The sequence below is a fragment of the Prionailurus viverrinus genome, chromosome A1 (genome assembly GCF_022837055.1).
Source record: "Prionailurus viverrinus isolate Anna chromosome A1, UM_Priviv_1.0, whole genome shotgun sequence".
Lineage (NCBI taxonomy): Eukaryota > Metazoa > Chordata > Mammalia > Carnivora > Felidae > Prionailurus > Prionailurus viverrinus.
The window spans coordinates 153,662,484-153,676,883 of NC_062561.1; the positions used below are offsets into that span (position 1 = coordinate 153,662,484).

A 14,400-nucleotide genomic window follows, 5' to 3' on the forward strand; every position below is an offset into this window, starting at 1 on the left:
GAACTAGCAGCCCCGGCGAAGCCTGGGGACGCGAGCGAGAGGCAGAACGACGGTGTGCGAAAGGGACCGGCGGCGACCGCAGGGCGCGCGCGGATGTCGGTGTCCCCAGGGCTAGGTAGGCTGTGGTTGGGGGATGGTGCTGCGAACATCCCACTGCTGGAAGGGAACGCCGCGGCACGCGCGACACGCTGGGTCGCTGCTCCCGCACCTGTTGCCGGAGGTGGAGGCGTGGGCGCGAGAGGCAGGGCGCGCACCCGGCGCCGCGCGCTGCGGCTAATCCCGCAGAGCCTCGGCGTCCGCTCTGCCCGGGCTGCGGCGGTGCAGGGAACCTGGCGTCCCTACCAGCCGCCCCTTCCCAAACTGTTTGATCTCAAAGAAGGTGAGATGTGGATGGGCAAATGGAAAAGTTTCTCTCTTTCTGCCTGTTTGAAACCCGAACCCCTAGCTTTAATTTTAAAAAAACCGCTTTGAAAGTAACAGACCGAGAACGGCGCGCCGTGATAATTAATAATCAATGGCAGTAATTAATGATGGGAACGTTGGAATAAACCTAAGGAGTCTTATGTTAAAAAATAATCACTAGGTCCCAGAACTTTCAGTGAGATATGTTGATTTCAGGGAGTTTGGAATTATCCTGGAGCCGTAGGATAATATATTTTTTAAAAAGCTTAGACTTTTTTAATGTCTTCAACTACTTTAAAATTGATTTTTTTTCTTAAAATTAAAACTAAAAAATTTTGCTAGTGTTCATGAGGGGCAAAAACTCATTTTAAGGTGCAATATTAACTTACTCGGTGTAACTCTTATTTTAAACCAGCTTTTAACATTTCATGAAATCCACAACCTTGGGAAATGTGTGTAATGTGTTTATATGTAGGCCGCAGACTCTTTTAGAAATTACTCATATCACATCTTAAGAGGGCATAATTACCAACCATTAGGATAAAGCTCAAAAAAATATACCTTAGCATTATTTGAAAATTCCTTCTGAAGTTATTACCTTAAATTACTAAAGTGCTTTTTCCTCCCCTTTGTGTGTCATTTATCAAAACAGCTAGATAGAACCAAAAAAAAAAAAAAGTCACTAAAAAAAGATATTCTAGTCAAGATACACATGAACACCAACAGTTAATTTTTTGGTGAGTTACTACAGGGAGTGCCAAATACACTCTGAACTGTGATATAATACAATCTTTTAAATATATGCAATTAGATAGGAGTCTTGGCTTGCCTTTAATTTACAGCGACTTTAGACGTTCATCCATCCTTCTGGGCCTGATTTTTCTTTATTTACAAAATAAATGAACTAGACCTGGTGATTGAAAAGAGTTATTTCAGGCTGAAATGATGGGTCTTAAAATTATAAGTTTTTTTTTTCAACATTATAACTTTAAAAAAAAGTAGCCAACATGCATATGCTAAAAATAAACATGTTATTTTCATGATGAATCATGATGGCAGCCACCCCATACTGAATGTAATGTAATGAATTCTGAGAAGCCCTTTATATAGATGATTTAACAGGACAACACCATAAATTAAATAGTATCATCCCAATGTACAGATAATGATACTAAGCCATGGAAAGTTTAAACTTCTTGCCAAAGTTCCCCAGTTAGAGCTGGATGAAGGATCTTTCCTGAATGCTGTAAGCATCTCTGCTATACTGCATGTGATGATTAAAAGCTGAAACCACCTATAAACATCAGCTCAGAAATAATCTTTGACTAAAATGTAAGTCCATAATGTGGTGAAGGTAAATTATGGAACAACACTGAATCTTGATATATACAGAAATGGAGATAATGCATCAGTCAACATTTATTGTGTTTTAATAAGAGCAATTATAGTTTTATAATGTATATATATCAAATATTCAATGCCAATTGCACTTATCATCAGAAAATGATAACATGAGTTGTATTTGGAACACAAATGCTTTCATGGTAATGAAAATAATGATTAGAAATAATATGGTAAGGTAAGTGTTAAAGTATTAAAGAGATCTTTCTACTTGCAGGTGCCCTTGACCATGTTACACCCAGAGAAAAAGAGTATATACAGCCGAATGAGCTGTGGCTAAACTCTTGTGTTCATGTACCCACAATGAATGATAATAGCATGCTATATTTATTGAAAGTGCATTCCATGACAGGAATTCTAGGCCTTTAAAAAGAGAAGCTTTGTTATTTAATCATCAAATTTTATTATCCTGATTTGCAGATGAAAGAACTGAGGCAGAAAGATCTGTGACCTGGGAGGACCCGCAAAGAAAATACATTGTCCTTAGATTAGGTGTATGGTCCTTTAATGGTGAGATAGTCATAGGCTGTGAATACACCATTGCAGTCCTTAAGCACTGGGAGGAAATTTGGAGCCAAACTGGATCAACCCCTTTATTTTATGTTTGGGGAAATTGAAACGGAGAAAAGTTGAGAGACTTAAAGTCACATCTTCTCTTTTCCCATTTATGACTTTAGACACCTGGATATTCCCATAAACTGATAAGTGAGAAGCATGATAAATAAGTACATAACTTAGTCATTATGTATTTGATTTATTGACAGGCAACCAAATACTGCCTCATGCTTTGTGTGTGTGTGTGTGTGTGTGTGTGTGTGTGTGTGTGTGTGTCTGTTCCACTGGTTTAATATTTCTGTCCTACTGAAAATTTCAAGTTTGCCCAATTAGGGTAGTAAATCTTCGAGGCCAGTGACTATATTATATATTTTTCTAGTATCTCTTAGAGTTTAGCCAAGTGGTTAATATATTGAATTTCTTATAGGCTTTGTTACCTATTTACCTGTGATAGCTCATTGTCTTATACACCGCATCCAGAAATCTGTGCAGTACAAGCAGTGTGCTGTTATTACTTTTACTTCACATAGAGGGCAACCAGATAATTTACAGATGCTTTTAAAGCATATTGAGTTCCTTAGATGATAATTGCTTAATTTGATCATAAAATGTGGTGTGTTACCACAGAGAGGTTTGGATGGGCATTTCCTTGATTTTGTGGGAAAAGTCAAACAGCTTAGTATTACATGCAGTTGAGTGTACATCTCTCTCTCTCTCTCTCTTTGACTTGGAAATAATGTCTTTTTTCTGATTGTAAAGATAATAGAGAATCATGTAGGAGATTCAAACAGTACAGAAAAAAAGAAAAATCACCCAGAACTCCACCGTCCGAGGATTTTGGTGAACATCCAGCCAGAAAGCTGTTTCTTTCCCCCATAACTCCTGTTGAATTATTTATTGGAACTGTTTACGATTTAAAGCTCTACTTAGTCCTAGTACTCTACCACCCCCGGGCAGCTCAGACTTTAAGTAAAGATACTTATTGAGAAGTGATAAAAAGAGTGTCTCATTCAGAATGAAGTAGTACAGAAAGTTGTTTTCTCCATGCATGCATGCCTGTTTTTCTCCCTTCACGAAGCAGGACTCGGAGGACAGGAGGCATCTTTGCATGTATGGAGGGTTCCCCAATGTGTCAGGATGTCAGGCCACACAAGAGGCCACAGCAACCGAGCTCTGTTGCCCTGATAGAGGTGTGGTAGAGGAGGAGAAGGGTGGAGCTGGGACACAGGAGGCTGGGGTAATACAAAAGCTATGTTTTCTGATTCCACTGTGACACATTATACACTTTAAAATGTACCAGACCAAGTCCCTCCCCCAGCTGCTGGGCAGGTGGTCATGGGGCCCTTTCTGATGCAGTCAGGCGTAAGGCTGGCTATACCTCAGAATGAGGGCAGGATGCTGATAGGACATTTCTCATTCATTTATTCAGCATTCTGAAAAACTCGAATAGACTCTTTTTCATATAAAGGGGGAAAACTGACTGTTGGAATAATTCTCCATAAATGAGTTTTGAACTAATACAAAATTATTAGGTATAAAGGGAGACTGGGGGTCTCTTTGAGTTTTGCTATGATAGCTATTTTTATATGCAGTTGAGTATAATTATATTAAGAATACTCACGTTTTAAAGATTATATTATTTGATGACTTTAATTTATATGTTTATTTGTTATTCAAAATTCCTTTTCCCTGGGCACATTTTCTTGATTTGTGCTATATATTTCAACATCGAACTCTTTCATGCCTTACTTTATTAGGGGCTTAACATGGCTTAAATCCAGCCATCTGTTCTCATCTTGGCACATCAGCACATTGGAGATGCTGGTAGGGGCTAAATAAATTTCCCACATTTTAAAGGTTAGGGAAAGAACTACCTTTATGAATAGATTTCAAATGATTCTCAGCAAGACAATAGTGCAGAAGTGGAGTAAAAATGCATTTCATTCTCTGAAGCACAAGGTCCCCTGTCTGTCTTTAGTTTTGCTGAAAGGCAATTAGCATTTCAACTAGCCAATTTGGTTACATGCAATGAAGTACTTGGGTTTATAATTTGCTGCTCTCTGTCTGAGGCATTTGAGCTCCAGCTCTTATGTAATCCTCTCCAAGTAGCCTTCTCTCCAGCATAGTTATTGTTGCTGGTCGTAAGTAACTAATCAACAGAGTTTTCCTTGCCTTCAACTGTGGGGTGCCATAAGGCAAGGAAAATGAAATGCCAAGCTAATAAGGGGATGATTGTAATTATTAAATAGTCATTATTGAAACGTGGCACAGGTTGAAAGATACAGAATAGCTTCAAATGGAATGGCTTCAAAATACAACTTCAAAAAAAGGCATTGTGTGGCACTCCTAATAGTTTATTTCTGCATGCAGTAGGCCTGGTGAACAGAGGGTATCCATATTATATAGTGGGAATTAAGGGAGATGACTCAAAATTAATAGAAGAAGCAATTCTTTTTAAAAAAATATAATTTATTGTCAAGTTACCTAACATACGGTGTATACAGTGTGCTCTTGGCTTCAGGAAGAAGAATCAGTTCTTAATTGTTAATATTGACTTTGCTGTCTCTCTGCAAGAAAGAATTCTGTGGGGAATAGGTGTAAAAGAAAAGATTTTTTTTTTTTTTTAGTATTGTAACATGTGATCAAGTGCTCTGAAGTATATTGTGGAAATAATTCCGGGGTTTGTATTTGTGTGCTAACCGAAGGTAAGATTTTGTTAGCTTCTTTAGTCATGAATTCTGATAATTAGGTAATATTAATATACTTCCTGTGTAAACTCATATTCTTCAGAAGGAACCACTCTGTGTTTTGATAATCCTTTTGTTAGGATAATTGGAAGGATATTATCCTTTAATCCATGTCATAGGGCAGTAATTCAGTTTAGCTCATCTTTTTATGCAGTGCTGTTTTTGCAGAGTTGTACTTATGGAAATATTGGGAAATAAAGTAATACATGTTTCATTTTTCAAATAACATTTCATTGAAAGGAGTCATAATAGAAATGTTTTAGATATAAGCCTGGCAAATGATCAATATAATTTTAAGAATGTATATGAAAGAATTACATTATCTTTTATATCTCCAACCTGTGTTATAGAGAGAAAGCCCTATCTATAGCTATAATTAGAGTCATTTGTATAATATTCAACTAAATTCAGCACTGTTGGTGAGCACAGATGAAATAAAGAAGGCTCATCTGTCCTCTGGCAGACTAGTTGGCTAGGGATGGGAAATGTTGTGGAAAAAGTTGGACTTGATCTGGATGTTGCAGAGTGGTGGGGAGAAGGGAGTGGAGAGTAGAGAGAAGAGCCCAGGGAATAGCTTGGGTCAGAGGTGCAGAGGGAGGAGTGATCCAGGTGTCTTGTCCTAGATACACATTAGATCAATTTGAGTACATAGGTTGAAAGGAGAGAAAGAGATGGCTGGAAATGCAGGGTTGGTTAGATTTTTTTAAACATTGAGATATAATTCACTCATCAAAAAAATCCCCAGCTTTTAAAGTGGGTAATTCAGTGGTATTTAATATATTTACAGAGTTGTGCAGCTGTCACCACCATCTTTCCAGAACATTTTCATCACCTCAAAAAGAAATTCTGTATCTAGTAGCTTTCACTCCCCATCCTCTCCTACCCCCAAGTCCCTGGCAAACAATCTAATGTCTGTGTCTCTACAGTTGTGCCTGTTCTGGGCATTTCGTATAACTGGAATCTTATGGTATGTAGCCTTTTGTGTCTCCCTTCTTTCACTTACCATAATGTTTTCAAAGTTTACTGTGCTTGTATCACTACTTCAGTCTTTCTTTAAATGTTTATTCATTTATTTATTTTGGAGAGAGAGAGGAAGGGAGGGAGGGAGAGAGACAGAGAAAATGAACAAGCGGGGGAGGGGCAGAGAGAGAGGGAGACAGAGAATCTGAAGCAGGCTCCACGCTCTGAGCTGTTAGCTCAGAGTCCGACGTGGGGCTTGAACTCACGAACAATGAGATCACAACCTGAGCCGAAGTTGGACGCTTAACCAGCTGAGCCACCCAGGCACTCCGTTATGGCTGAGTAATATTCCTTTGTATGTATATATAAATATAATGTCTTTATCCTTTCATCAGTTGATGGACATTGGGTTGTTTCTATTTTGACTATGTATGTATGACAGACATTTATATATAAATGTTTGTGTGAATGTATATTTTCAGTTCTCTTGAATCTAGGAGTGGAATTATTGGGTCAGTTGGGACAGTGGATAAAATAGCCAGTGTGCATTCAGAAGACACTTTTCCCTTTTCTTTTTATACATGCTTTTAAGCTCAGGGTCACATTATGGGGCACGTGTGTGAAGTATGGCTTAAAGGTTTGTAACTAGGAACTCTCCTTGCATAGACCCCTGCCACTTAACTAAGACATTTAAGACATGACCAAATGGTGAGAAAACAAAGTAAAGGAACAACTTGCAGCCAGTGACTTCTCCCTTACGACTGGCTGTAGTTTTTCCTATGAAAGAAGTGTGGTCCAGGTTGGCATTATGATTAACCTGTCTAGGATATACTAAAGTCAGAAACGTGACTGGATATTGTCTGATACACCCTGAATTCAATTCTCTGATGACTTCTGTGTTTTCGGTAGGAACTCATCTAAATGATACTGGTTGAACAACCAAAATGAGAAAAAAATATTTTTTCTTCTAAGCCAGTTTAATGAAAGTTTAAAATGTTATTTCATTAATGAAGGTAATTCAATAAATCCCTTGATTGAAAATTGGGCTTTAAGTAAATAAAAGACAAGTCCAATTCACTAATGTTAGTTTGTCAGATAATCAATAATTCTTGTATGTGTGTGTGCATTTATACGTTTATCTGAATCTTTAGTTTCCTGAAAGGTCTGGTGTACTTTATAAAATGAACAAATCGAAACAAATAAATTTGATTAAGTTTGTCTAATTTTGGTGGAGGCAAAATATTTTAAGCTTTTTTCTTAAAATTTTTTTAATGTTTATTTATTTTTGAGAGAGAGACAGAGTGTGAGTGGGGGAGGAGCAGAGAGAGAGGGAGACACAATATCCGAAGCAGGCTTCAGGCTCTGAGCCGTCAGCGCAGAGCCGAATGCGGGGCTCGAACTCACCAACTGCGAGATCATGACCTGAGCCGAAGTCGGACACTTAGCCACTGAGTCACCCAGGCACCCCTACATTTTAAACGTTTTTGAAAAGAAAAAAAACTATACTTGCATTAGTACCTTATGAATTGCAGCATAGGCTCACATGAATTAATTCATGGAATCCTAATAACCATGTGGTTGCAAGTTATTAACTGTTTTACTTTTTGGATGAAATGAAAATTCATAATAGTCAACAAAATTAATTAAAAACAGCAACAAACTCAGATCTTCAATTTAATGCCCAAAACTTGTCCAGTCATTAATAATCACAGCAATGATCATAATCTAATATTTTTTGATGTTTCACAAAAACATTTCTATTAATTTTAAAATGAATTAACTCCTTATCTTAGATTTCCTAATATAAATAAATCTGTTTCATCAGGTAGGATGGCATTGAAAACCTCACACTAATAAAAATATTTCTAAACCTCAACCAGGAGGACTTCACTTCTTTTGAACATTTGTTACCAAAATTATAAATAATTCGAGGTAGTCCTTAAATACCCTTGCAAAGCAATTTGATCCTGAGTGGCCGTTTTACATAGCATTTAAGTACATTTCTTGGAGAAAGTCAGCAAACTTAGGAAATTGTTCCTGTTTTTAGGTGACTAGAATGACTTAGCTTTTATAAGTCAGTTCTATACCTACTATTTGAGACCTTGAAATAATATAGTTAATAGAATTTCCAGAAGCTGTTTTAGCTTAGGGGATTTCACTTCATCTTTTTTTAAAATTTCTCCCTAATATTCATGAGTGATACTGTATTGGGGGTTGTTCATTCATTCACTCATTCATTCAACGTTTACTGAAGCACTCTGCCATGAACTTGAAACACACACTGAGTTGGTGATTTCTCCTTTTACATTTTATTGTAGCTACTGAGCTCAAAATTCAGATTTTATAGTGATTTTTCATATTTTAAAATCGCAGTGATTTCACTGGCACCATGTATAGAACTCTTAACCCTACTCTTTTGGGGAGCTAACACCTCCCCTCTCCCTCCCCAGCTCATATCTTTCAACACAGGAGATGAATGTAACCATGGAGAGAATTAGGGCTGCATACTGCCTTCTTTCATTGCTTCTGCTCTTACTAGAGTATTGATTGTGTCAGCCACAAATAAAATCTACACCGACACCTAATTACCTTGCAAATGGAAGATCACTGTGAGTGTGAAATTGTGCATAATATGACCATTCTTATTACATCATTAAGCATTAGGAATAGGGCTGGTCTGTTCACTAGACTGTGCTGGTGAGTAGGCGGTGCTGCCAATAGGCTAGGTTTGATTATAGAGAGAAGAGAATAAAGATGTGCACTTGTCATTTAATAGCATGTTTCTATGATAGGAAGTATAGATAGTGTGACTTTTAAAATGATCTTTTCTACATGACTATGAGCAAGATTCCTTTCTTAATAGAGAATATTAACATGGTATGTAGTTAAAAGCATGGGATCTAGACCTTGAGAGCTTAGGTTTGTATCCTGGCTTTGGATATCTGAGGTCTAATCTTGACAAATACATTTAGCCTGTATGTCAGGTTCCTCATCAGAAAATGAGCATAATAATAGTACCTCTCTTACGTTTTTAATGGTTGCTGTGAGGATGAAAGAAGTTAACACATGTGAAGGAATTAGAATAGCCTAGCTTTTAGCTGCTATTAGCTAATATTGTCACACATGGAATCCAGATTTTTGATGATGAGGCTACATGAAGGATACCTTCTTCCTTTGCTCCTTATGTCTCCTGTAGACTTCTGAAGAGGGTTTAAATTTACCTTGAAGCTACCAGAGCTCAGGCTTCAGCCCCTAACATTTGTTTTTCTTTCTTTTTTTTTTTAAATTTTTTTTTTTCAATGTTTATTTTTTTTGGGACAGAGAGAGACAGAGCATGAACGGGGGAGGGGCAGAGAGAGAGGGAGACACAGAATCGGAAACAGGTTCCAGGCTCTGAGCCATCAGCCCAGAGCCCGACGCCCGACGCGGGGCTCGAACTCACGGACCGCGAGATCGTGACCTGGCTGAAGTCGGACGCTTAACCGACTGCGCCACCCAGGCGCCCCTCTTTCTTACTTTTGTAGACTTCTTTGGGATCCTTAGCACATTAATATTACAGCTGTTTTATTTTCTAATATAAGCACTTCCTTAGGGAAGTCCTCCCTCAACCCTCCAATTAGGTTTTACATCATTCAGGTTCCTGTTTCTGTAGTAATTGCTGCTTTGACCCATGAGTTTTTCTAGGGCTTTAAAAACAAATTTCCAAGTGATGCTGCTTTAGTTTTGTTTTTTGGTGTTGTTGATTCATAAATGAATTTTATTTTATTCAGAACACAAATGCTAGATGCTATCCAATGTTGGAATTTGTTGTCAGGTTTTATAAACCTTTCTTGTTTCCTCAAAACAACATTGTCTTCTCTGATTGTTGGGTTATATTCTGTATGCCCATCAGATAGATTAAGCTTAATAACTGTGTCGTTCAGACCCTCCATATCCTTCCTAATTTTTATGTGCTTGATATATTAACTACAGAAAAAGAGAGAATATTAAAATCCCTCACTTTGATGTTGTAGCAGTTTTTTCTTTACATATTTTGAAGCTCTGTTTTAGCTTATCTCCTGGTAGCAGGAGATTTGACATGTGACATTTGACATTTTGTTATTTTATAGTGACTGTCTTTATATGCTTTTTGCCTTCCAGTCTGTTTTGTCTCTAACAGACAACAGTAACATTTCAGGAGGATTTGCTGTTATCTCATGAACTTCAGAAAGAAGGAAATGAGCCCAGAAGGGTCTAAGATGGGAGGAATGTTGACTGAAGTTGAGAGTAAATGTTTGGATAAACAAAGAATATTAATGATTAAAACCTGTAATTCTAATGTTATACATTAAGAGTCAAGCAAAATAAGGTACAGCTTATGTTATAAAATTAGCATGTTAGTGGGGTTTGTGTGACAGATGACCGGTTTTAAGTATTCTAAGATACTTACATTGTTCTATAATTAGGTGAAGATAATTTAACTTTAAACTTTTCTAAGCTTACAGGACAAAAATGAAATCTTTTAAAGAACAAACACATCAATCCACAAGCACAGCGAAGGGAAACAAAAGAAGAAAAAATAAAACTGAGTAAGAGCAGGGCAAAAAGTACAAATAAAATAGCAGAAAAAGATCTAAATGTAAAAGTATAAGTGAATATAAATTAAACTCTTAAGTAAGAGCACAGAGATTATCAGAGAAGACCAAAAATGATAGAAGTCAATTACGTGTTATTTATAAGGAATATGCATTAGGCAAAAGAACATAGAAAGGTTGAAAGCAAGAGAATGCAGAGGGGATAACAGCCTCTAACAATTTGGTATTTAATTTTGTACACTGTGATTTGACAGGAGCCATACATTCTGTATGCTGCAGCTGTAACTAATGACTCTCAAACTTAATAGCTTAAAATAACTATTTATTTTTTGCTCCTAAGTCTACAACTTGGGTAGGGTTTTGTTGGCACAGTTATCTCTTTTTGATTACAGCCATTCTAATAGAAGGAAAGTGATATTTTATTGTGGTTTTGATTTGCATTTTTCTGATGACTAATCATGTTGCATACCTTTTCCTGTACCTTTTGAGCCATTGGTATGTATTCTTCAAAATGTCTATTCAGTTTCTCTGCCCATTTTTATTTTTATTTTTATTAAAAAAATTTTTTTTTCAACGTTTTTTATTTATTTTTGGGACAGAGAGAGACAGAGCATGAACGGGGGAGGGGCAGAGAGAGAGGGAGACACAGAATCGGAAACAGGCTCCAGGCTCTGACCCATCAGCCCAGAGCCCGATGCGGGGCTCGAACTCACAGACCGCGAGATCGTGACCTGGCTGAAGTCGGACACTTAACCGACTGCGCCACCCAGGCGCCCCTCTCTGCCCATTTTTAAATCAGATTGTTTGTCTTTTGATATTGAGTTGTAGGGACTCTTTATATATTTTGGATATTAACTCCTTATCAGTATAGAATATGCAAATAGTTTCTCTCGTTCTGCAGGCTACCTTTTCATTATGTTGATGGTTTCCTTGGTGTTGCAGAAGTTTTTTAGTTTGATGTAGTTTCTCTTGCTTGTTTTTGCTTTTGTTGCTTTTGTTTTTGGTTTCAAATTCAAGAAATCATTGCCAAGACTGATGACAAGGACCCTACCCCCTATATTTTCTACTAGGAGTTTTATGGTTTCAGGTCTTATGTTCAAGTCCTTGATTCATTTTAAATTGTTTTTATGTGCTTGTTTCATCCACAAATGATTATTTAAAAAAATTTTTTTTATTAGGAGTTGCAAACATGTGCTTTTTTAACTCAGTTCTTCTTGCCACATTAGCTGGAATTCTTAAGGAGGAACTTTTCCTTAAGAGCTAGGCTATTTGGTTCCCCTGAAAAGGAGTTTACCCAGGATAGACAGGATAAATATTTAATTGTTCCCTTTTAAATGTTAATTTCAGAGTAAGCCATTGATGCTCTAGTTACTTTCAGTGGTAACCAGTGAAATTTACTTATTTATTCAATTAATTTATTTTAGTATCCTTATGAACATAAGGATTTATATATTGAGTATGTTTCAAAGAGTTGCAATCGTTACCTTCTAGATTCACAAAACTTTTAATCTTTGGCAAATGGGAACCCTTTCAAGTTCCTCTGTCCCATTGGTGTGACCTCATTAATCTTTAATAACTTCCTTACTCCAAGATGTTCAGGTTCATTTCACATATTTCTGTCCCCAGACATCAGTTATTCCTATAAGAAACCCTAGTTTTACTGGGGAATGGTGTTTAGAGACAAAAATCTGAGTACCAGTGATGCATTGTTACTGAGTTGTCATTACTTCTAAGCCTTTTTTTTTTTTTACCTTTTTTTAATGTTTATTATTTCTGAGAGAGAGTGCACATGGGGGAGGGGCAGAGAGAGAGAGGGAGACACAGAATCTGAAGCAGGTTTCAGGCTCTGAGCTGTCACCACAGAGTCCGATGTGGGGCATGAACTTGTGAACCGCGAGATGATGACCTGAGCTGGTCAGGCTCTTAACTGACTGAACCACCCAGGCGCCCCACTCTAAGCCTTTTTGATAGAGTCAGGATATGCGTATTTCACAAAGAAAAAAAGTTATGAAGTAATATTGGTATGTCGAATTTAAGTTTAACCTTACAGATACTTTACACAATTTCTTTGGTTTTATTGGCATTTGTCTTTTGTCTTACGTAATTACTTATTCTTTTATCCTGTAAACATGTATACTTTCAAAAGATATATTCCACAACATATAAAATGTGGCTCCAAAATGTATAATCTATAATATAAAAATATAATTTAAACATAATAATACTGATTGTCACTGACAGTAAGAATATTGGATGAAGAACAAGCTTTCTTTGCAGCTGCATTTGTCCTTAGTATTTATTTTACTACGGTCAGGTAGTCAAAATACTATGTTCTAGAGTCACTAGAAATAATTTTTTTGTCTGTGTGGTTATTATCATTACTTGATATATAGTTGCTTTATTTCAGTTTGTCCATATAGAGTTATTTTTGCCAAAGAAACATTGGCAACATAAATCAAGGGCTAGTAAAAATGGTTGTCTATAGAAGAGAGGAAAGGAATAGGTGGATGGAAGTGAGAACTATCTGAATAAACCTTGTTATATAGGCTTAAGTTTGGATTTATGTACATGTGTTACATATTCTGAAAGAGAATTAGGTTAAAAAATGATCAACACCAGGATATGTCAAACAGTCTGTTGGATATGTGAGTCTGGAATTTAGGGAAGAAGTTTGGCTGGGGATGTAAATTTAGAAGATTATGTTTAAAGCAGTGAGGTGGATGAGATCACAGTAAGAGTTAGTGGAGAAGAGGTCTGGGTCTGAGAACTAGAATAGTTTATCATGCAGAGGTCAGGAAGAAGACAAGGATCCAGCAAAGAGGCTGAAGGGTATCTAGTGAGTGAGAAGGAAAACCCAGATGAATGTGACATCAGTAAGCCTTATTTCTTCTGACTTAAGAAGGAAGTAGAGGCACCTGGGTGTTTCAGTCATTTGGGGCGTCTGACTCTTGATCTTAGCACGGGTCTTGATTTCAGGGTTGTGTGTTCCAGCCCCTTAGTGGGCTTCACCCTGGGCATGAAGCCTATTTAAAAAGAAAAATTAATGGGGCGCCTGGGTGGCGCAGTTGGTTAAGCGTCCGACTTCAGCCAGGTCACGATCTCGCGGTCCGTGAGTTCGAGCCCCGCGTCAGGCTCTGGGCTGATGGCTCGGAGCCTGGAGCCTGTTTCCGATTCTGTGTCTCCCTCTCTCTCTGCCCCTACCCCGTTCATGCTCTGTCTCTCTCTGTCCCAAAAATAAATATTAAAAAACGTTGAAAAAAAAATAAAAAGAAAAATTAAAATGAAGAAAAAAGAAGTGACTATCTGCCCTTTCAGTCACTTTTTAAAATATTTATTTATTTTGAAAGAGAGAGAGAGAGAGAGAGAGAGAGAGAGAGAGAATGCATGCTCACAAGAAGGGGAGGGGCAAAGAGATTGGGAGAGAGAATCCTAAGCAGGCTCCACACTGTCAGTGCTGCACCCATACAGGGCTTGATCTCATGAGTTGGATGCTTAATTGACTCATCCACCCAGGCACCCTTTAGTCACTTTTCCTATTACCATCCTTTTAGTTTATCCTAAGCCCCAGGTGAATATTTAAAGTTATAGAAAGCAACTGGAGTTAGGGAAATGGGAGATATTTAGGGTGGGAGTGTGATCTGATAATGGGAAAGCAAGTCCAAGTTAGAAGAGACTTTAAGTAAGCCAGTTCTTATAAAATTTTCACTCTTAGTCTACCAACCTTTGGATACCTTCAACCCTCGCAGTTGGTGTTGTTAAAC

The 14,400-nt window shown here is 37.5% G+C and overlaps 1 protein-coding gene across 1 annotated transcript in view; it reads left to right on the forward strand.

Annotated features, from left to right (window-relative positions):
* The first annotated feature begins 308 nt into the window (after positions 1 to 308).
* Positions 309 to 14,400, forward strand: part of ADGRV1 (adhesion G protein-coupled receptor V1) — a 563,604-nt gene continuing 549,512 nt past the window's right edge. Inside the window, exon 1 of the mRNA XM_047878513.1 lies at positions 309 to 379. The gene's annotated coding sequence lies outside the window, so the exon portion shown is untranslated. The remainder of the gene's footprint in view (positions 380 to 14,400) is intronic.